Source organism: Protopterus annectens, chromosome 5.part0, assembly GCF_019279795.1.
Source record: "Protopterus annectens isolate FY-2018-M chromosome 5.part0, PAN1.0, whole genome shotgun sequence".
In the NCBI taxonomy this organism is placed as follows: domain Eukaryota; kingdom Metazoa; phylum Chordata; order Ceratodontiformes; family Protopteridae; genus Protopterus; species Protopterus annectens.
In genome coordinates this window covers 557,088,833-557,113,040 of record NC_056735.1, presented here as the reverse complement: position 1 = coordinate 557,113,040, position 24,208 = coordinate 557,088,833, and the positions used below count along the sequence as shown (strand labels likewise).

Here is a 24,208-nt window from a genome sequence, read left to right as displayed (position 1 = left end):
TTTATCAGTTCTTGCCATCAAACCAGCATATTATATTCACTTACTTTTTGTCTTGGAGTCTGTTAAAAAGACAAATGTTTTTAATTACACAATAACTCAAATGCAAGATATTGAGACCATGGAAGCAGAGGACTTAACAGTTTCAGCCACACAAGTAAGGTACAAGTTGTTTGCAGAGGATGTAAACATACATACATATGTGACCAGCAGACTTTGGTAGCTGAGACATTTCTAACATCTAGTGGCATTTTGTCTAGCAGCAGATCAGTGGTACAGCCATTAGCACTACCAGCACATAGTAAGAGGTTCTATGGTTCAATTCTCGGCCAGGGTAACTTCAGGGTAGAGTATGCATATCCACCTTGAATACATGTAGGTCTTCTTTGGTTAATCTGGTATCTTCCTACATCTAAAGGATATGTGATAAATGAGCTGGCATTCTCTAAATTGTACATAAGTGTACATTTACAGTGTGCGAATAAGTAGGTGCATTTTGCCATGGACCAGAACTCAGTACAGAACGGATCAGATGTCTTCAACCACTGACTGTTGGGATAGACAATGGCATTCAAATGACTTTGTGAAAGGATCAAGTGGGTTATCAGTAACTAATTAACCAATGACTAAAGAATGTATATCTCTGCAAAAAACAATAATTGGGGAGATATGCTTAAGTATGGCTTATACAATCAGTATAATAAAAATAAATAAATGGACAATCTTATTTTCAGGTATATTTCTAACCAAAAAAAGGTGCAAAGAATAATTAAGTACTACACATACTTCTGAAGTTGCTGAACCCACAAATGACCACAGGAAAAGAAATAGAAGGGAGATGCACAGGGAAATGGTACCACAACAGTGAACATACTTGAGCATTTACAACTATGCTAAGTTCCTCCTCAACTGTACTATGTTCATCAAGTCTTTCGTTGCTGCAGTAATGACACTTAGGAAGATTCCCAAACCCTTGAGCAGAAGTGGTCTGCAGCAGCCCTTTAGGACAACCTTGGCAAACCCTGCCATTACTGTGTGGGTTACTGTAGTCGAAGGAGGGGAGAGATGACAATGAAGTTACTATAAGCATAGCTCGAGTGCTGGCCCTTCTCAGAAATGCAGTGGTGGCTGCTGTGGCCCTAGCGAGTGGGCTGTAATCCGCCTTGGTACAGTCTTGCCATGAAATGTTCAACAAAAGCAAATGCATTGTGTTAGCCATTTTGATTTAATCTGTTTGGATGCAAGCTTCCATTCCTTCCCATTTTAAAGGAAATTAACAGCTATTCAGCATCTTTGATTCTATCCAATTAATATCTTAAATACCTATGCCACCAAAGGGTATAAAATACTTTCTCCTTTGTTTTATGAAGCTGATAAAACCACACATAGGTGGATATCCTTAATTAAGCCTGTTCTAAGTTTAGACATGAAGAAGGGAGGTTAGCATGTATGATGACTCTGACCTTATGGAACATACGGAATGCACTTTTGCACATTAAGGCTAGCAATTCTGAAACTCCTGTAGACAGGGATACCACCACTAATAACCTGATCTTTCATGTCAAATGTTCTACTGGAGTGGAAGCCAGTGGCTCTAAGGAAAGTAAGGTAAGTTTTTCTAGAACACAGTTGAGGTCCTGCAGGGGATTATCCAATTTTTGGGTGGTCTTAAATACAGTATTCTGCAAAGGAATTGCTTCACTGGCAACAAGGAGTAAAGAGGGAGTCATATGGCAGCCATGTTGAAATGGCTGAAATATACACCTTCACTGAAGCACAAGATAAACATCACTTGCAAATAAGTCCAACAGCTGTCAATGATCATGAACATTGATATGTCATCTGTGGTCTGACCTATTCTTTGGCACCAAAAGCAAACTCTTTTTATTACTCAGGTATAACTTCTTTGTATTGGGCTTCCAATCCTTCCTTAGTATGTGAGGCATGTACTCTGAAAGTGTGTTTAAAGGGTATGAGAGCAAATTCATCTCTCCTGTAAGCATTAAGCCTTCATGTTGGTGCGCACAAGACATCACTGGTTCTGGGTCAAAAGATCCACATGCTGAGGCATCACAGCTGGTTCTGTCATAACTAGGCTAAACAGCTGCTAGAACCAAGGCTGCCTGGGCCAGAAACACACTAGGAGTAGCATTTCTGCCATGTATTCCTTGACCTTTTGTATTACCCTTGGGATAAGAGGGTACTAATTCAAAAGCACAGAGAAATAGTCTTTCCCAGATTATGGAAGACTAATCTGTTGCTCACAACTCACTGTTGATGCTCTGGTAAAAAAATTCTTGAACTCTTTAGCTGAGGAGCAAAATGACATAGTTCTTTCATCCCACACCTGCAAATTAAATCCAGAAAAAAATGTCTGTATTCAGCATGCATTTGTGTGGGTCTGACATTACCTTGCTACCTTCTTACTACTTAAAAATGTGTTCCCCTGCTCCTTGCTGCATCACATCACTTGCTGTGTTGTCAATTATGTTATGTAAGATTCCTGGTTGACAATTTGTTTGAGATCCTTTACTGCTAGGAGTAACACCATGAAATGTGTATACTGATGTATATTACCATTAATTGTAGTCCAGTGTTCCCTGGATCTTTGACTGTGCTAACTAAGCACCATTAGCTATGTCCAAGGAATTTGGGGTAAGCATCTTGGAGTTTGCTAGACTCACATAGTCTGACAAAGAGGCTTGCTCTTGCTTTTTTGTCATTTTAAAGGACAAAAGGCAGCAGGTTGGTGACTATTTGAGGTCATGTGTTGGACTTTATCCTTGTCTTTGAGATGGGACAGTAAAGCCCCTCGGACATCATTGTATGTGCTTGGCATTTTAAGGTCCCCAAGGTCAAGGCAGCATAAGTGCAATTCTTCTTTCTTATTCTGCCATGAATCTTACTCTGCCTCTCTCTCTGACTCTCATTCACTCTTTCTCTCTCTCTGCCATTCGGAATTATATCTATTGTTAAAGCCACTGCAGTTCCCATGCAGACATCCATGGATACCACAGGTGCACTGCTATAGGAATCTCATGTAAGTATTTGAAGGAATCTTCCACCCTGTAAAAAATGGTTAGGCTTCTTATGATTAGGAGGTTGAAAATCTGGCTCTAAAGGTACATTTACAAATGAATCAGCCAAGGCTTCAGCTATTGGACTAATTGCAAAGGGCAAAAGCTGTGATAGACCAATGGGATGCCCGTCTAAATAGCCTGTACCAGAATGAATTCCTAGGCTTACCATCTGTTGTGGTTCTTCATCCTGTCAAAGGTATTGCTAAAGGAAATACCCACAGGTTGGGGTGCAAATAATAGGGTGACATCAGTGTCAGACTTATAGGGGGAAGACCATGTAATCCATATAGGGTAATTTATCCAATGGGAGCCTGGTATGGTGTTTGGGAAGACAGCTCATCTTGTAGTAATTAAGGTAAGCTGGTGGATATCTGCTTACTGTTAGACAACTTAGCACAGGGCTTAGGAACTGAGACTACTTTGGAGATTTGTAATGTGGACAAGTGACAAAGACCCCAGTCTGTGAAACAATGACATCCACAATCATTACCAGGTTCCAGCTGAGAGGCATCTGGACTGTCAACACTTGAAGATGGGTTGCCAGGGAAAAAAGATGTCAGGGTTATCAGGATACTGTGGGTGTACCTAGTTAAACACAGTATTTTCAAGGCCAAGTTCTGATGAGATGTCACTAGACTCCAAGTATTCCTCATTTTTCTGGTGGTTCTCCAAATGCTTGTTGTTTTTAGAAGGAACATTGGAGAAAAATATTTGACTGATGCCACAGCAGTCTTTGGAAGGGAAACGTTTTTTTTTCTGAGGTGCTCCTGCAGAGATTTTGCCTCTTCTTCATTGGATTAATCCTTGCACAGGGAAGGGGGTGAACAGGTGCAGCTGGCTTTGTTATGCTCAGGCTCCAAACATAAACTACATTTAACATGAACATTTTGTAGGGAATCTGCTTCACACAACCTATATAATTATCAACTTTTTCAGACTCTGATTCTGACATCAAGCATACTATGACACCAGAAAAAAAACAGGTATGCAGGAAAAGTACAGCCTTGATATAGGATACAATATTTTCCAGTACAGGGTGCTGTCAGTCTGACTGATGAATCTTTGGAACTGTGTATTGATCTTGAAGCAATCTTTGGCAATAATGAGCTAAGTGGACAGCCCCCATATATTATGGACATCAAGACATCTAGGGAGAATGTGTCCAATTCATCATGCTGGGAATAAGGTGTTATGCTTTTGATGTCAGGCTAATAATCAGGCCATCAGCAGCTGACATCCCATGTGTTATTAATACAACAAAACATGTAATGAACATCTGTGACTGTATTTCTTAAAGGTTACCTTTCTCTTGCCCATAAAGCCATGTCTCATACAGTTCTGTTTCAGAGTATCAACTTGGACTTACCCCTGAGGAAGTCAACAACAGATCAGAGAGAACCAGATACAGAAAACAAGTACAAGTAACAGAAAACAAAACCAAGATAGATAGACTACACAGTACCTTCTTATATTATGAAATAATCTTCACCTTACAATCATATGTATTCAAGTCATTAACTTCCTTCAAAAACACTTTTAGTATTATGACTACAGTAAACTCTGTTAACCAGAACTCAAGCAACCAGAACTCTCAAGCAACCAGTCAAAAAAAAAAAAAAAAAATCGAAGAAATACAGTACAGTATGAACAATTCAGTTTTTCATGTATTGGACTTTGTTTCCCCCTATAAAAACATACCTTACTTTTTTAGAGTTTTAGAGCTTTAAAAAGGAAGATTAAAATACATAAATTCTCTCTCCCCAACCTGAGAACAAGTCAAACAAAAGAAGTCAAATTGCAAAAAATGTTAACACCGCTCCATACTCACTCAAGTCAGTTTGCATCAAATTGCACATTCTCTCTCCGATCACACTCTCACACACTTACTCATACACTCACACTCACACACACTCACTCTCTCACACAGACTCTCACACACACACACACACACACACACACACACACACACACACACACACACACACACTCTCACACTCACTCACAAGCTGTCACACTCACTCACAATCTCTCACACACACACACACACACACACACACACACACTCACACACTCTCTCACAAGCTCTCACACTCATAAGCTCTCACACTCACAAGCACTCTCACACATACACTCACACTCTCTCACACACTCTCTCACACACACACTCGCACTCTCACACAGACACATTCTCACACACACACACTCTCACACTTTCACACTCTCTCACACTCTTCAGCTTTCATACATGCATTCAATCGCTCTTTATCTTCAATCTCTCAGAGAGTGTCTATAGCTTTCATACATCTCTCTGATCTATCACACACTTTTGCTTTCATACATGCATTCACTCACTCCTTCTCTCTCCGATCTCACACACACTCTCTTCAGCTTTCATACATCTCTGATCTCTCACACAGTCGCTTCTGCTTTCATACATGCATTCACTCACTCTCTCTATTCAATTCCAATCTACTCAGCATGCCACTAAAAACCATTCCATGTGCCATGCTTTTTAGTGGAAATATAAATTTAAAATATTATTATTCCAGCCAGGCTTTTACTTACTGTATTTCAATATTAAAATCAAGTCAATACAGGTTTATGGTATGGTATGGTATAGTAAAGGGAACAGTATTTGTCACGTCTATTTTAATAGTAACTTTCAAGCAACCAGAAACTACACTTATTTGGCATCTACCAATCCCCATAGGTGCTGGTTAACCAAGAGTTTACTGTAGTAGGAAACAGGTAATATTAACCTGAGGATAAGTCACGTTTCTTGGAGACAATTAGGTAGTAAGCTTGAGTACCAAATCTATGCAACCTTTTTTTTACCCACTTTAATAATAAATTTGGTCATGCTCTGTTAAGGATGGTAGCTCAGAGTAATTAATAAATGATGTAAAACACTAAGCCTAGCCTCACAGATACCAACACACCTCTCATCCACTAGTCATTCCTAAGTGTGACCTCTCTTCCTGACCATATGAATTTACCTGACCCTATGGATGTACAATTTCCCAGTTTCTCCAGCCAGCTTGGTTGATATGGACATCCCAAGACAGTGTAGTAACTTTCTCATGTTCATCCCGAGACAGTGTAGTAACTGCCTCATGTTCATAGACAACCCTCTGCTCCTAGACCACACAAACTCAACATGTGAGAGATGCATCTATATTAAGAACCTTGAATCCTTGCTTTTTCACACACTGTAGTATAGTACATATGACAATGAGTGGGTCATCATCATGCACACACCACCTTCTACTCCACCCAAACCCACATCACATACACCTACATATGTGATGTCCTCACCAGAAACATACCTAAACACCAGAGACCTCCCAAACACAAACACAAGCACACTGCACATAATACTTCCTCTACAGAACATAGTGCACATAATACCTCATGCCCCAGTGTCTCACCTGTCAAGCCCTTAAGGCAAAACACAAAACAAAACATATTAGTCATAGATGATTCTATCGTGAGACACACACATGTCCCTCTCACCAGGCTGGATAAGGAGAAAGTTATGGTCAGCTGTCTGTTAGGTGCCAGGATCTGCCATATCACACATGCACTCAGTCTCTCAACAACAGGTACTGTTGGCTGTCATAGTCCATGTTGGAGTGAACAACTTGAGACGTACCTCTGTGGACTATATGAAGAGAGACATGATTGAGCTCTTGGACTGTGTGTCTCAGGCTGGTATGTCCCTAGCCTTAAGCAGCATTTTACATTCACCAAGGATGATGCCTCAATGCAAACAGAAAATGATTGACTTCAATAACTGGCTTAGTTTCTGATGTCATTCTAAGGGAATACAGTCTCTGTCAGCTTGGGATGACATGACTGACAGATTTCAATGCTTTTCCAGAGATGGTTTTCAACTGTCATCCCTAGGATTTTGGCCATGGGCCAAGACTCTTGCCACCCACATAGTGCCTTTTGTAGGCAGTTTCTGAAGGACAAAATGACCAAAGTAAGAACTCCATCTAAGAACAACCTCAAGGTTTTACTGCTAATGCTACGAGTCTTAACATGAAACTGCATTCACTGGAAGCAGTCCTCACCTTGCAAGATAAACATGTGTGCAGTCACGGAGACCTGGTTCAGGACTGTGGAGAGCGCCCCAGCCATTTCGGGCTACTCCACCTTCAACATGTTTTGACCACAAGCTGATGGCGTGAAAACTAGAGGCTGTGTATCAATATATATTAAAGAAAAATACACCTCCAGATTGGTTAGATGGCATAATTCCCTGGAGATACTTCAGGTGCAATTAACTGTTGGTAGGACACCTATTCAAGTCATTGCCAGCTATGGGACCTCCTCCATGAATCAGGACACCCATTCTGCCTATTTGGATCTCCCTGATTCTATCAAGATGCATCCAAAATCCATGGTTTTGGGTGACTTTAACTACCCATCCATTGATTAGAGAAATTACTTGTGTACAAACTCACTTGCCCAAAGGTTCCTTCACTTCATCAACTCCAGTGCCCTGGACCAGCTAGTTGACACCCTCACAAGGGCTGCAAATGTCCTGTATCTCGTGCTTACCAATTTAGGAGACCACTGTAGCACCCCATTGTGAGGTATTCCCTAGTGAGATCTGACCATAAATCAGTCACATTCAAAATTACTGTCACACCTGATCTACCACAGTACCAACTAAGCTAGAAAAACATTTCCAAAGCAGATTATAATCTCTTACGGGATGGTATAATAACTTCACTGCATCTCACTCCTCAGATGGAACTGGCAACTATGCTGAGTTCTAAAAATATGCTTTATACAAACATCTGAAGAACTGAGATGACTCTGTTGTACCTGATAGGACAAAAACAAGATCCTCGAGAAAGAGCAAACCTGTCTGGTGGACAACGGCCATTAAAAGGTTTACAATAAGAGGAAGAAGAGTAAGAGGCAGCGAGCCCTAAACAGTAAATCCTCTCTCCGCAGCTTAAACAAGCAAATAAGGCTTCTTGTGAAGTCCTCTAGAGCTAACTATGACTCCAAATTAGGTTCTTCTACTAAGGACAACCATAAGGCATTCTTTAATTACATCCATAACCTAAAAGAAATGGCCCAGATTTGTACAGAACTGGTAGTTAATGATACCACATATACAAAGCCTGTGGACATTGCTAACCAGTTAGCCAACAGGTTCTGTGAAAACTTCACTCCCCTGTCCCCACCACACTTATCCCAAGACATCCCTACCACCTATCCCCTAGCTTTATCTTTAAAGAGCAGGTCATGAATGCCCTCTCTAAGGTCAAAAAGACAGCATCCATGGGACCCGATAAAATCCCAGGCTGCTTCCTACATGGGCTCAAACAAGAATTAGGAACACCATTGGGTACTCTTTTCAATCATAGTCTAAGCAGTGGCTTCATCCAGCTGAATGGAAAAAGGCCAACGTTGTTCCCTTGCACAAAGGTGGTGCTTCCATTGACCCTGGCATCTACAGACCTATTAGCCTGACAATCCTTATCTGCAAGGCCATGGAGAGAATTATCATGGATCTTATCAGCAAAGATATTGGTAACCTCCAAACACTTGACCCTACTCAATCTAGATTTGTCAAAGGGAGATCATGAATGTTCATAGGATCATAGGAGGTTACTAGGCTAATGGCTGTGAGGTTCTTACAAGCCTAGCTGAGAGTTTATCCCACCAAAAAAGAAACCTCAGTCGGCACCTGCACTCCTGTCAGTGGGAGGGGGGAACAGGTGTAACCCCTGGGATAAATTTGTGATTTCCCATCCAGTCATCAAGGTTGTGCTTGAAGGGAGTCAGCAAGGTACTCTGTTTGACGTGTATGGGAAGTCTATTCCAGAGAATGGGCAACCTCTGGGAGACAAACCTGTCTGTCCAGCAGGTTTTGCTGATGTTGCATATTAGATTTAGGCCTTTTGAGTGGGTAATGCGCAATAAGTTAGACTTACAGGTATGGAGCATCTCTAGTAGGGCAGGATCCAAAACTGCATTGTGGGTGAGACATATGGATGCTGTGTTTTAAACCTGGTGGACTTCTTTGAGATAGTCACCAAGGCCCTTGATGTGGAGAAATCTGTGCATACAGCCTACCTAGTCTTAGCCAAGGCTTTTGACACTATCCCTCACTCAGGCATAGCTGACAAACTCACAAAGATAGGTATCAACCTGTATGTCATTAGATTGGACATTAACTGGCTCATTGATAGAACTCATATAGTCATAATAGGGGAATCCACCTCCAACACCAGACATGTAACCAGTGGTGTTCCACAGGAATCAGTCCTGGGACCTCTACTGTTTGGAATCTATTTCTCAGAAGTGCAAGCTAAAATTAATAGTCTGTGGCTGACAAAGTTTGCGGATAACAGCAAACTGGGAGCAGTCACAGAATCTCCAAACGATGTCAACATCATACAAAAGGGTCTTACGCAAACAAATTACTGATGCCAAAGTCATGGCCTTAAACTCAATGCAGAAAATTGTATTATCATCCCTTTCACTAAGAGTGATGTTCCTGCTAACTACCATACCAATAACACCACCCTAATTACGCACTCAGTGGTGAGAGACCTGGGCACACAGGTTGACAGCAACCTTATCTTTGATCACCATGTCTCCAGAGTAGTAGGAAAGGCATTCTATATTGCTCATCTCATAAGTAAGGGCATTGCCTCCAGAAAAAAAAGAAGTTATAACCTCCCTGTACTGTTACATCATCAGAACAATAATTGCTAACAATGACCCTTTTGATATGTACATTTCCAAACACCTGCAGCAATTGGAGAAATCACAAAGGTTCCAACCAAGAAAAATACAAGGTCTTCAGCATCTGTCCTATGAGGATCATCTGAAATCACTGTCACTTTATTCTGTTTCATACAGACTACTCAGAAGTGATCTCTGCCTTGCATGTAAGCAATCTCTGACCCTGCTTTACTGGAAATTCTGGATATCTACAAGTCAAACAGTACATGAGTTACACTCTCTAATGGCCTTAACCTGGTATGTGACATCAATAGAACCTGCTGGAGGGACAGATCTGTCTCCCAGAGGTTACCACACCTTTGGAACACACACCCGCCTCATGTCAAGCAGAGCATCTCATTGGTCCTCTTCTAACGCAATTTGGATGACTGGAGGGGTAACAGTAAATTCACCCCAGGGATTCCACCTATGTCCCTCTTTAAAAGGGGTGATAGGTGCCAATCATGGAAATAATGGTAAAACTTGGCTAGGGTTGTAAGGGCCTAGGGTCATTAGCCTAGTAATCTCCCTATGATCCTATGCATTTTTTATACAATAAGCCAGGAATATCAAGCTAATTGCATTACATGTGTGGACAGGTGGTAGTACACATACCTTCAGAAATCTTTGAATGCACAATGTGATGACTCTAGTGTCTCTACTATATGAACGGACACGTGCAGAAACACTGCTTTAATTGAAAATTGTTTTCACATTACAATCTGCTACACAAAACTAGAACAATTTCAGTATAGTAAATGAATGGCCTGCAGGACTGGATACAAAATAGAGCAATCCAAAAGGATGTATGTACACTGGAAAGAAAGAAAGAAACATCTTTGTGAAGCTAAACCAGTATCAGAAGGTAATCAGGGACTGAGAAGCAATTTTATTCAAAAAAATATAAAGTTTGCTTTTGTGTCAATAATCTTACTGATTGTTCTTTCTTTTATTCTGATAGGGGCTGCATAAAGTTCCAGGAACAGATTTCTATTAAAATAAGCCTTGCAAAGGAATACCTTGAGTGTCAAATGAGATTTACCAGGACCTGTCACTTTCTGCCACAAACTATTAAACTTCTGAAGAAATACCAGGATGAAAAAAAAGGCTTTACATCACAAACAAATGTGTCATGCAAAAAAAACAATTTACAATACCACCAATGTACAATGGAATGTCTTGCATGATTATGTAAACAATGCTGCCTTCCTGTGCTGTTTTAACATTTCATTCCCAGTACACATTATCACCACTATCTGTAATAAGATAAATCATAAATTAAACACATGTACTGCAGTCTACACAGTGCTGTGCTACATATAAACATTTAGCTTTCAGGATAAGCTAAGGAATTAAACACAAATTCCAGAAATCATTATAAACAACAGTAATTGCATATTACAACCTGTCTGAACGGTTGCCATTGTTTGTGCTTTTACTCAAAAGTAATGGATTATCTCCTGTTAAAAACGAAACTGCTTTCTACAGGAAAAGTACCAGCCACTACACTATCTATATTCCTCTAAAAACAGTCTCTGCAATAAAAAAGGGACAGTTAAACTGATTCTCACAAATAAACATGTACGCAATAAGCATGTGCACATGGACATATTTAATTTTAAAAGTAACTAACTTGCTCAAGAAAGTGCCCCTTCATTTAATAGATAAACATTTTGTCTGCACAATTAAAAATATGAATATTCTGAAGTACAAATTATAAATTTTGCCTTTTACATTAAAACCGAACAGATGTCTAAGAATTTTAATGCACCAAGATGAACTTCAGTCTGTTTACAGCACTACTATTCTCTATCACCTCTGGCTTTTTTTGTCTGGCTGAAAAGTTCATGATTGGAGTCATTCTTTGTACTTTATATTTTGTATTATTTTACCAAACTGGTAGGTACCCATTTTTCACATTTCACCAAACTCGCATCAAGAAAACTAGGCAGAATAAACCATAAGTCTGCCACAATGTCTTAATGGACATGCTCCACCTCAAAAAATCCAAATCCACCAAAACCACTAGAGCAAGCGACTTAAACCTTAGCACGGATATAAATAGGATGTGCTGGAGGGATAGATTTATCACTCAGAGACTCCCTATGCTGTGGAATAAAATCCCGATCCATGTGAGGCAGAGCACCTTGCTGGCTCTGTTCAAGAGAAATCTTGACCTGTGGATGGGAGATCGTAGGTTTATCCCGGGAATCATCTCTGTGTCACTGCTGGACAGAGGCACAACAAACTAATGGGCACAGTATTTTTTCATATAAGGGGTGGCGTAAGCCACAACAATTTGGGCTAGGCTTATAAATGCCTTAGGGCAGATAGCCTAGTATAAACCTATGAACCTATGAACCTATAATGGTCACATGATATATGCAGTCCTGGCAATGCACCAAGCAATCTGTTGGCCTTTGCCTATTCTCTTGCACAGTGTACACAACCTGTGTTTATAACCACAGACTACATTGCATAGCTTAGTTTGTGGTTATAAACACAAGTACGTTTTTCATAATCTGCCTTCCCTAGGATGGATCTCACCTTCAGTTTTACCATATTAACTGCCAAACCTTGCATCTTTGCAAATTAATACAGCTAATAAACAATTTTACTCTGTAAACTGCAGCAAGTGCAGCTGCTTCCCTCCATTAACAATTCTATAAATCTAGGTATTCGGCAAATAGGCTGGCCTTATTTTTTGCTGTAATGTGAAGAATGATGCAAACAGTTGAACAGGACTGTGCAACTCATCAATGGCTGTTTCACTTGATATCCCAAGCTGTTACAATATGCATTTCAGCAAAGTGAAACTTTATCCACATTACTAGTCTAATTCCTGTATACACAAGAACCTCTGCCAAAACATTCTGTCAAAAGCTTCACCCCCTTTCCTCACATCAACAATATTTTGTCAGAATGTTTTTTCTTGCTACTTGTATCATTCAGTCCCCTGTTGTAATAGTCACTTTCAAAGATGACTGTCAAGGGTGGGAGCTGAGCACAGGGTTACTTTTTTTTTTTAACTACCCCATCACTGGTGGTTAATGTGCATGTTCATTTGTATATGCATGCTTCCGCAAATGCTTGAGTGCAGGCTACCATGAAACTGGCATAGTATCACCCAGAACATGCCTCCCTTACACACCGCTGCATGGTGTACAGATCCTCTACAGTAACTGATGGCACTGCACTGCCTCCCACTCCCCAGGATGGGCAAACTAACACTAGTTTCACACTCCCACTATTCCTCACTGGCTTTTAAACAGCTCTGGTCATTATGTATTCCCCAGTCATTTGAGTCAAATGCATAGCTTTTTCCATCTGTGCTACACAGCCAGGCCCATGCAGCTGTTATGCAAATTGTGTCAGAGGCCTTAACACTGTAACTTGATTAAGTTTTACAGCTGCATGAGCCTGGCTGTGTAGCTAGTGTCAGCAGATGTGGCTGTCCCTCAGCTAAACCAGCCTATTAGATGTCGATCTTTTCAGAATCCTTCCCAGGAGGGAAGGCAAAGATGTTTAGTTACCTGATGTCTGCCTGGAACATCCTTTTTGCAATAACCCTGCCACCTTACAGTCTTCTTACACTGCTCCCCAAGAAGAGAATATATCATTTTCCCAAGAGTCATACATCTCAACCTCTTAGCATAAGAAATGTGGACAAAACCTAAAATAATGGGGGGAACAAAGTCCCATAGAATAATGACAGATTTTAAATATTGTTCTTACAGACTTAGAAAACTGCTAGAATAACAGAGTTTGCCTTAGCATGCATTTAATAAAGGAATGAAGTCGGAAATTCAAATGTATGCAATTATTTATTTCAGTCTTCAGTGATTCACCAGAAAACCACAAATATAATGGGAGACAAGCCATACATATGAGGCAAAAATCTGGACATTCGCCAAAAATCTGGACAGTTGAGAGGTATGCCAGGAATTTATCCAACTAATGGGTAACTTTTCAGTACGGGATCGACATGTAACTTGAGAATGGTAACTTGCACTCTATGAATTTTCCCACGTTCATCCCGTATCTCTATCCTAAGAGCCCACTCCCTACATTAGTCCCCAATCTCACAGTAACATCACATTGCATCATAAATATTGAAATAAAAGTGTTCATTCAGTATATTAGCCTAGTTTCAAATTTCTTCTCCAAATTGTCCTGCAAGTCCTTTTTAAGAGATTTCTTACATTGCCAGAATTTAGATAAAATAGTTCTTTGACTTTTTTTTTTTTTGTTCATCAACCTAGTTCCTTCCCTAGAGCTATCCTGACCTGCTGAATGGCATGTTTCTTAGCTATTTTGTATACCATTTTCCAGTTCAAATCTTCCATTTGTCTTCACATGTAACCTCCTTTCTTCCTTTCCAGCCTCTTTTGCTTCACTCCCATTCACAGCCAGTCAGTTCTACTTCTCCCTGTCAGTGTCTTGTTTTTAGGCCCAGTCCTTTTTTGCATACTCACAGGTTCATCACTGTTGTTACTCCTTCCATTTCCAATAATTGTTTCTCCCTTACCTTCACATTTAAGTTAAAGGGGTAGCCATCAATAACCAATAATTTTAGGAACAACTAATCACTCTCTTTATCCCACGAGACAGAGAATGACATGTTGATCTCAAGTAAAATTACTTGAAAAAACATTATTCACGTTACATGGAGGAGAAGTAAGCACTATTGACTAGAGTAATTATTGTAACTCTGTCCCACAGACTCACAGTTATGTTTTGCTAAAAGTCCAACTTGTATGGAAACAACCAATGTAGTCCTTTAAACCTGATATCCTGCTGATGTATACTTCAAGTCTAACTGATGTTCTAACCTCATTCTGTGAATTACTAGTCCAGCAGGGTAAGTACAGGCTGCTGCCTTCCATACCTCTATCCTTCCATAATGGTTAATACAAGATCAGGGTTAATGATGACTATTCTTGTTGTCAGTTTTACCTTCTACTATGACCCGGAGTCCCAGACACTGAATAATAACTCAGGTGCTGGAAGTACTGAACAGTAGAAGGGCAGAGTGAATGGCTTATTCCAATTTAACCATTATGGGGTCAGTCAACCAGTTACCAGTCAGTCAACCTGCGCACATGCAATTGGAGACATGTACATAACCAGTGGCCACAGGACTGGGAGATATGAGCTTGTTGATCTCAAATCAGTGAAAGCAGCTCTCAGAAGAGTAGTGTACGTTGGAGCATACCCACAGCAGGGTCATGTCATAGCACACCTGTGGTGATACAGGTGCTCATTTTGGCCACCACTGACAGGGTTAAGACGTAAACACAAACACTCCTCCAACATGGTCAGCAGGGATGAAGACCAGAAGAATAGAGGGGGAAAACCCCCCCCAAATCAAACAAGTCTCACTCAAAATACCACCGGTACAGCACTGCCCAATCAGGGGAAAAGATGTACACCTTGATTACAAATTAGTGTAGAGCTGCTAAAGGTTGTTGTTGTGTCTTTCGGCTTTTCCCGGTTAGGGGTCACCACAGCAGAACTCCGGTCCGCTAATGATTGGTAGGTGATTTTTACGTGCCGAGTTACCAGCCCTGACGCAAACCTTCAACGAAGGTACGCCCATTCACACATGTCTCCATGCAGAAGACGCTCTAGCTGAGAATCAAACCGGACAGCGTCTTACTGTGAGGCGACAATGCTACCGCAGCACCACCACCGCGGGATTGAGCTGCTAAAGGTACATGATGAAATAAAAGATCTAGGAATTACTATAAACAATAAATGAATCTTTGATCAGTGTTTGGCAGCCAGAGTCAGCAAAACTTAACCTGCAGCGCAACTCAAAGGCATAATGAGCAGATCATGTGAAGTTGAAGAATTTGTGTGTATGTCATTGATATGACCAATTGCATAATATAATGCTGACTTTTGCAACTTAAAAAACAAGCTACCTGACCTAAATCAACAGAAAGTCAGGCTAAAACAGCTCATGTTTCCTCTGAAGGATGCAACTTTGTTCACTTTTGCATTCAGGGCCGAAAAGAAAACAGCCAGTGGCAATAAGATAATCGCTCATATTCTTATTGAAATAAATTATTTCAAATCTAGTTTTGTTAACAAAATTAAGTAACTTGTTAAAGACCGAACAGCAGCAGCTATCAACAACCATTTATTTTATCCGTTAGTATTTCAATGGGCTGGAAGTATAGGTTACATCTGTTTACATTATTTTATGTATGTGTGTGTGTGTGTGTGTGTGTGTGTGTGTGTGTGTGTGTGTGTGTGTGTGTGTGTGTGTGTCTATATATATATATATATATATATATATATATATATATATATATATATATATATATACATATGGTTTACCTTCATAAGTGCGTTATGCACTTGGTTGCATCCACTATGTGCGAAAGGAGGTTGCCAAATTGGCAATACCTCGAAAAAAATTTGTCTGAATGTGCAATGAGTGAATGCATATTGGCATTCGCTCATTGCAGATTCGACATTTTGGGTGTGGATTGTACTATAGCGGGGATCAGGAAATAAACCCTTTCCCCACTGTCGTGCAATCTCGGAGCTAGCATATTACAGTAGGGGGAGTTGGGGGGGTGTAGCCCCCCTGCATTACGATGTGTCTTCGACATTAAATTTCGGAGACTTTCGCTGTTTAAAATTCACACAAAAGAGCGATCGATATTGTCATTTCTGACAATATGAAGGCAAACACACACACACACACACACATATATATATATATATATATATATATATATATATATTAGATATATATACTCCTAACACACACACACACACACACACACACTTGTACAGAAGGAATGATGCCTGGATTTTCTGTGTTTTAGCTACATCTTGTCTAATTCTGCTAGAGAACATCTGCATTTTTTTACTGAAGTTTTATGTACTTTTTTATTTTTAGTACTGTCTAATGTTAGTGATTTATTTTAAAAGGAGAGCCTAGTATGGGGCTTTGCTTGAATTTCATACTGGTGAGAATTTGGACTACCAACCAGCTACTGGAGAGGAATCAAATGTCTACAGAGATTATTCTGAGAACCTGATTTGCAAACTGAATCAAAACAGACTTGTGAAGTAGCAGAGTCCATGTTACTGAGACTAAAGATCAGGGCATCTATAGAAATATGGGACCATGTGACTTGTGGAGATTAAAGTTCATGACACCCTCTAAAAACAGCAAATCTTTTCTGTAGGAATCTTTTAATATAGTCAGCCAAAAAATCTGGCAGTTTACCAGAAAGCAAGTTGCAGCAAAATTACTGTGGCTTTTCTGGAATATGTGCAATGAAACTCATCTAAATAGCTTTTCGGGACCACTCAAAGGAAGTAGACTTTTTATGATTTCTAGTACCTGAAAACAGAGGTTACATGGACAACTGGACTGAATATATATTGAATAATGAATTAGATGGCAAAGTAGTACAATGTTTGTTTGTGTCTTTCGGCTTTTCCCAGTTAGGGGTCGCCAGAGCGGAACTCCGGTCCGCTAATGATTGGCAGTAGATTTTTTATGTGCCGAGTTTGCCAACCCTGACGCACAACCTTCAACGAATGTACACCCATTCACTCATGTCTCCACACAGAAGACGCTCTAGCTGAGAATCGAACGGCACAGCGTCTTGCTGTGAGGTGACAATGCTACCGCAGCACCACCACCGCAGTATGGCAAAGTAGTACAATGTGGACTAAATTCTAGACATCTAGGTTTCTTTTAAGCCATGTTACAACAAATACATTAACTAATACTATTCTATTCCATTTGTTAAACTGCTTCTGTCTTTACAAGCAAGCACTATATAATTTTACTATTTCTATGGCATCAATAAGGCTTGAATTTTCCTTAATAAAGTAGCTATTGTATAAGCTGTACTTAATGATTTATGTTATGTTCAACTTTCTATGCCATGTGAAATGCCTGACAAACTAGTAATACTGCAAATCTTCTAATTATGTTTTCAAAAAGAAGGGACTTTGCAAGTATGTGTGTAGAGACACACACACACACACACACACACACACACACACATATATAATATATGTATGTAGACACACACACATGGACACACACACACACACACACACACACACACACACACACACACACACACACACACACACACATATATCTATATATCTATATATCTATATATGTATACATGCATATATACATACAAACACACCATACCTCCCAACTGTCCCAAATTACTCATTTTTTAATGAGTTTTGGGGTCCAAATAATGGGGTGCTATGATTCCCGACTGGCACCCCTTCATTTCCAAGTTTTTCTCAGCTTTTTTTTTTTTTTTCTGATTTTTGAGCTGACGTCATCACATGCGTGATGACATCAGCTCTGTCAGGGCAACCATCCTGTCAGAACTGAGGTTGCATTCCGGCTGTTCAAATGGAGAGCGGGGAAACATTATCTTTTGGCTGCACTTAAGTTGTGAGCCATTATTTTGTGTGAACAGAATGCTGGTTGTGATATATGGAGCTTGCATTCCGGCTGCTCACGGTCATTATTGAACAAAAAGGACTCATGGGGAATTTGGGGGAAACATTATCTTTGGTTGCAAGCTGTTATTTAACAGAAAGAACTCACTGCTGCATTTTGAACTGAATGCTGCTTGCAATATGGCGCTTGCATTCTAGCCGAAGAAAAATGACTGCTGCAACATTCAGAAGGGTGTGTGTGTGTGTGTGTGTGTGTGAGTGTGTGTGTGTGTGCACATAGGAGTAGAGGACAAGACTTATGTAGCTGAAGATCACATGTACTATTCTACTTAAATGAAACCAAGTCCAAGGTTGTTGCATGCACAGAAAAAAATCCTGGAAGCTGAGGCAGACATCCATTTGTCCAGCCAACCTCTCCCACATGGGGTCTACTGAAATTGGGTGTAACAAAATCTGCCACGTGTGTGCATTATATGTCATACCATTATGTATCATTACAAAAAACATGCCATGTAGATGAGTCAGAAGTTACAAGTTTCATTAGTAATTTTTTTTCTGTTTTAATTTTGAAGATGCCGATAGCTTGATGCTACATTCTAAATAAACATATTATAGACCGATCAGTTTTGCATGTACTTATGATCAAAATTGTCCATCACCATATTTTTATGATTAATTTGCTATTGTGAGGAGTAGGTCAGCTTATCAACAGGCAATGCACACTTGCGCAAAGTGTCTGAACAAGGTTTCATTGCACAGAGGATATAATTTATTTTTCACAAGGTGCAGTAAACTTAGCACTGATTACATTTAAGTAATAGTGCAGGTATATATGTAGGGGGATTACCACTTAGAAACTATAAATCTACAAATTCTTTGTATATGTTATTTTGTTGTTATTCTTTTACCAAAATTACATTCACAAAAATTGCATTCCAGCTGAACAGAAATGGCTGCTACAATGCTCGGAAGGTTAAGATTCTTTTTCAGAACGGGGGGTGTGCATGCACATGCGTGTGTATGCATGTGTGTGAAAATGCCCCACTTTTAATTAATCTGGTGGCTAGAGGCACTCAGGCTCAAACCCTGTACCTTGGGTACAAGGTAAAAAGAGCCTAAAGTCCATAGCCACCACCACTTGTGAATTTATGCCTCATATTTTTTATCTGTTACTCATCATATCTGTGGGGTTTCAGGATTTTTGTGGCAAATAAATCACTGAAGGGTTGAATTCACTAAACAATAACAGGCATTTGAATTTCAGACTTCATATTCTTCAGAAAACAAATGGTAACACAAAACCTTTTATTCTAGCAAATTTTTAAGTTAATAAGTATTTGAAATGTGTCCCTATTTTGGGGCTGTATTTCCCCATTATTGGCTTTGTCCATGTTTTTTGTGCTATGACGTTGAGAGCTATGGTGAGAAGTGAGAAGTGAATTCTGTATTAACCCATTATTGACTTTGTCCAGGTTTTTTGTGCTAAGAGTTTGAGAGCTATGGTGAGAAGTGAGAACTGAATTCCCTAAATGATAGCCATTTCGCTTCAGTCTTCCTATCTTATGGGAAACTGCTGATTTGGCATAGTGGCATGTTGCTCTGACTGTAGTACACAGGATCCTAGGTTCAAGTTTTGGCAGTGAAACGCATAACGGTAACACAGCATTTTATTCTAGCAACTTTCCAAAATTATACAAGCAATGTTTAAAATCTGTCACTGGTTTTTGGCCTTATGTCGTCCCCCCCGGAAAAAAAAAAAAACTGAAATTGAAAATAAGTGCAAGAAGCTGTGCAAGATGTCTATGGCTTACACTACTGTTATACACACACACACATATATGATTTTATATATATATATATATATATATATATATATATATACATATATATATATATATATATATATATAGTGTGGGTGTGGAAGTAGACTTTTATGATGGAAATGTTCTGAATTGGGCAGTTTTGTCATTATTGGTTCATGCATTTTGTTTCATTGCCTACTGGAAAAATGTTCAAACAATAAATTTAAAATGCGTTGCAACAAGTATGCTGTATTGTACAAGGAATATTATTTAATAAAGTCAGGAAGGCATATCAAAGAACACATGTATGTTTCTTGTTTTGTGTGCAAGGACCAATGATTTGAAAACAGCCCAAAGGATATCTTTATCCACCACTGGCCAAATGCATTATTTTTGGATGTGGTGTGGGTTTCAATGCTGTTTCAATGAATGTGAGTTTCAAGGGCAGAGACGTTTTAATGCCACATCTGTTTTCATTGTGAGACAGTATTGCTTTGTTTAATTAGCAGATGTCTATTAATGTTTGTGCATTGTGCTATAAAATGTAAAAATAAAACACAAATCATTGCAGAAGTAAAGCAGTATGCACACATTAGTGTTTATGGTAAATGGGGCAAAATAGCCAGGTAATGGGACATTGGAATGGCTACAGTGGGACTCTGGTGTCATATTTTGTTGTCTGTTCTTCAGTTTGGGTTTGAAAGTTGGTATCCCACAATTCCATTGGAGTGGGGTAGGGTTACATAATTGTGTATGCAAATTGTATCTTAATCAGCGTACAGATTTGTACCTATTTTTCATGGGTCTTGTCCAGATTTTTGATGTTTCCAGGTTGAGAGGTATGACACACATATTTATATTTGTGCATTCATTTGGGTTTTACATGTTTTGGTTTACAGGATGCATTGCGGGACAACAAGCAACATTGCTGTCTTATAGAAAGAGGTTCTCCAGTTTGATTGCCAGCTGTTGTACTGCATTTGTTCATGACCTCTCTGTTTATGGATGTGTTTCCTCTGGGTAAACCAGTGTCCATCATCTCACAAAGACATGCAGCAGGTTGTTTGATATGCTTTCGAACTGCATGTAGGGTGTCTGTGTTGAACATGTAAGCATGTATGTTCTACAATGGACCGTCTCACTGTTCAGTAAGAACTTGAAAACTATGTACCCACTTGCTACTAGCATAAGCTTCCAATGATCCTGAAATCTTGTGAAGGATAAAGTTAGTGATTGGAAAATGGATGTTTATTTTATTACACAACATCAAAAGCATTTAAATATACATGTTAGTGCTACCACCACCAACATACATACACCTTCCCTCTTCTTATTTACTGAACTTTCATGCATATAAATTGGCTACAAACATGTCATAATAGATCTTTTCGTGTTTTCATGTTTAAGTTAAAGAAATAATAAAGAATGCAACATATCACATGATAGAAGCTATGTGATTTGCAAAGAAGTGTTGCTCAATAAATGAAAGTCATGCCTATACATATAGTAAGAAAGAAATCCTAGCACACAGTCTCCTAAAATGCTGAAAATAAAAAAATGAACCTTTACTGATAAAAGTATTATATTCTTTTCAAAAAAAAATCTTAATAAGCAGTGAACCTTTAATTATATAATAAGAATATTTTTTCTGCACAGAACACGTTTCATAGTTTCATAGTGTAGTACTAGGCTATCTGCCCTGGGGCATTTGTAAGCCTAGCCATAGTGATGTGGCTTTCGCCACCCCATGAAATGGTACAAAAATGCACAAAAATGCACAGAATAGATTTAGAATACTGTGCCTCTGTCTAGTAGTGACACAATGAAGGCCCCCTTATATAATAGAATTAGTTTACTGTGCCCCTGTCTAGCAGTGACACAGATGTGACCCCTAGGGTAAACTTACAATCTCCCATCCACTCATCAAGATTTCTCTTGAAGAGAGTCAGTGAGGGGCTCTGCCTAACATGAACTGGGATCTTGTTCCAAAGCATGGGAAGCCTCTGGGTTATGAATCTATCCCTCCAGCATGTCCTATTCATACTTGTGCCGAGGTTTAAGTCTTTAGCTCTCGTGGTCCTGATGGATTTGGATTTTTTGAGGTGGATCATGTCCATTGGATCCTGATTGGACATGGCCTTGTACGTCAGGCACAGATCACCTCTGAGCAGGTGGTATGCTACTGAATAGAGCTGGAGTTTCTTTAGTCTGGCAGAATAAGACATATGTTGGAGACCCTTGATCCTCTTGGTGAGGTACTTTTGTGGTCTCTCCAGCTGTTGCAAATGCCGGGTGAGGTACATACCAAATGGGGCATTGTATTCAATCATGGGTCTGATGAGGGAGGAGTATAGGGGTACAATGACATCCTTGGATCTGGATGTGAATCCCTTCATGATGCGGTGTGCAAGGTAGAATGTTTTTCTAACCACTTTGGCAACGTGAATGTCAAATGAGAGGTCGCTGTCGACTTGGGTCCCTAGGTCTCTGATTACTTTTTCCATACTCAGTGGGTTGCTGTCTATGTGATAATTTGTGGGTACTTTGTTTTTCCCAAAGGGGATGACTATACATTTTTTGGCATTTAGTTTAAGACCGTGACTCCGGCACCAGTTGTCCATTTCTGTGAGGCCTTTTTGTAGGATGTATGTGTCCGCTGGTGTATCGACTATGGCGCCTAGTTTGCAGTCATCTGCGAACTTTGCCAGCCACAACCCTCCCATGTTTGCTTTAACATCTGAGAAATAAATGCCGAACAAGAGGGGTCCCAGGACAGATCCCTGTGGGACACCACTTGTGACTGGCTTTGAGTCTGACATTGCTCCAGCGATTTTAACTTTATGGGTTCTGTCCTTTAGCCAGTTTGCAACCCATCTAGTGACATAAGGGTTTACGTTTAAGCTGGTGAGCTTATCTATGATGCCTGAGTGGGGTATTGTGTCGAAGGCCTTAGCCAAGTCCAGGTAGGCTGTATGGACTGCTTTGCCCTCATCAATGGCTCTAGTGACGGTTTTGAAAAAGTCAACCAGGTTCAAAAGGCAGGATCTGCCCTTTACAAAGTCGAACTGGGTGGGGTCAAGTGTCTGTAGGTCCCCTATGTCTCTGTTTATGAGTTCCATAATGATTCTTTCCATAGTTTTGCAGACCAGGCTGGTTAAGCTTATGGGGTGGTAGTTCCCAGGGTCTGTAGAGGTACCCCCTTTGTGGAGTGGGACCACTGTTACTGTACGCCAGTGTTCAGGTACATATCCTGTAGTAAGGCTAAGGTTAAATAGCATTTTTATGTGCGTATTTAGCTCCTCTTGGAGTTCATGTAGCACGCAACTCGGGATACCATCAGGTCCCATTGATGCTGTGTTTTTAGCTTTGTTGAGGGCGGTTCTCACTTGGACATCTGAGATGACAGGGAGATTACATTCAGCTGGGATAAGTATTTCTTCTTTTGGGGGTGAGGGAGGGGAGAAATTTGCACTGAACCTGTCAGCCAGAATGTTAGCAATATCTGTGGGTTCAGTGTATTTTTTGTTGTTGTGAACTAACTGAGCATATCTGAGGGTTTCCGCCCAGGTTTCTAACATAGCTGAAGAAGGCTTTGTGGTTATCTTTAGTGTCCTTAGTGATTTTTCTCTCAAAGTTGGCCTTGGATGCTTTTATGAGAAAACGTAGTTTTCTGCTAATGTTGATCAGAGATGTCTTCCCTTTATGGGGTTTTGCTCTGTCGTGCGGTAGCTTCCTTCTTTTGTTATACAATTTGTTAATGGCTGAGGTCCACCAGACAGGACGCTTGCCTTTGGTGGAGAGGGACTTGGATTTATTTGGGATTGCATGATCCATGCATTCTTGGAGATATCCATAGAAAGCATTTGTGAAGGATTTGGCATTGTGGGATGTGGTATCCACTGGCCCAGTGGGCTTAAAGGATACCATCTCAGTCTTAAGAAGAGTGAAGTCTGCTTTTGAGAAGTTTTTCACTGTGGTCTTTTGTGCTGGGGGTGGAGGTGGGATGTGTATATCCAGGGTGATTAGTTTGTGGTCAGATCTCACTAGTGAGGGGTATACCTCCGGTGTGGAGCATTTTGTCCCCATGTTTGTGATGATTAGGTCTAGTAT

At 40.0% G+C, this 24,208-nt stretch overlaps 1 protein-coding gene across 1 annotated transcript in view; it reads right to left on the bottom strand.

Moving 5' to 3' along the window:
• PHLDB2 (pleckstrin homology like domain family B member 2) overlaps positions 1-24,208 on the bottom strand; it is a 1,258,236-nt gene that overhangs the window by 812,395 nt on the left and 421,633 nt on the right. The gene's annotated exons all lie outside the window — the stretch shown is intronic.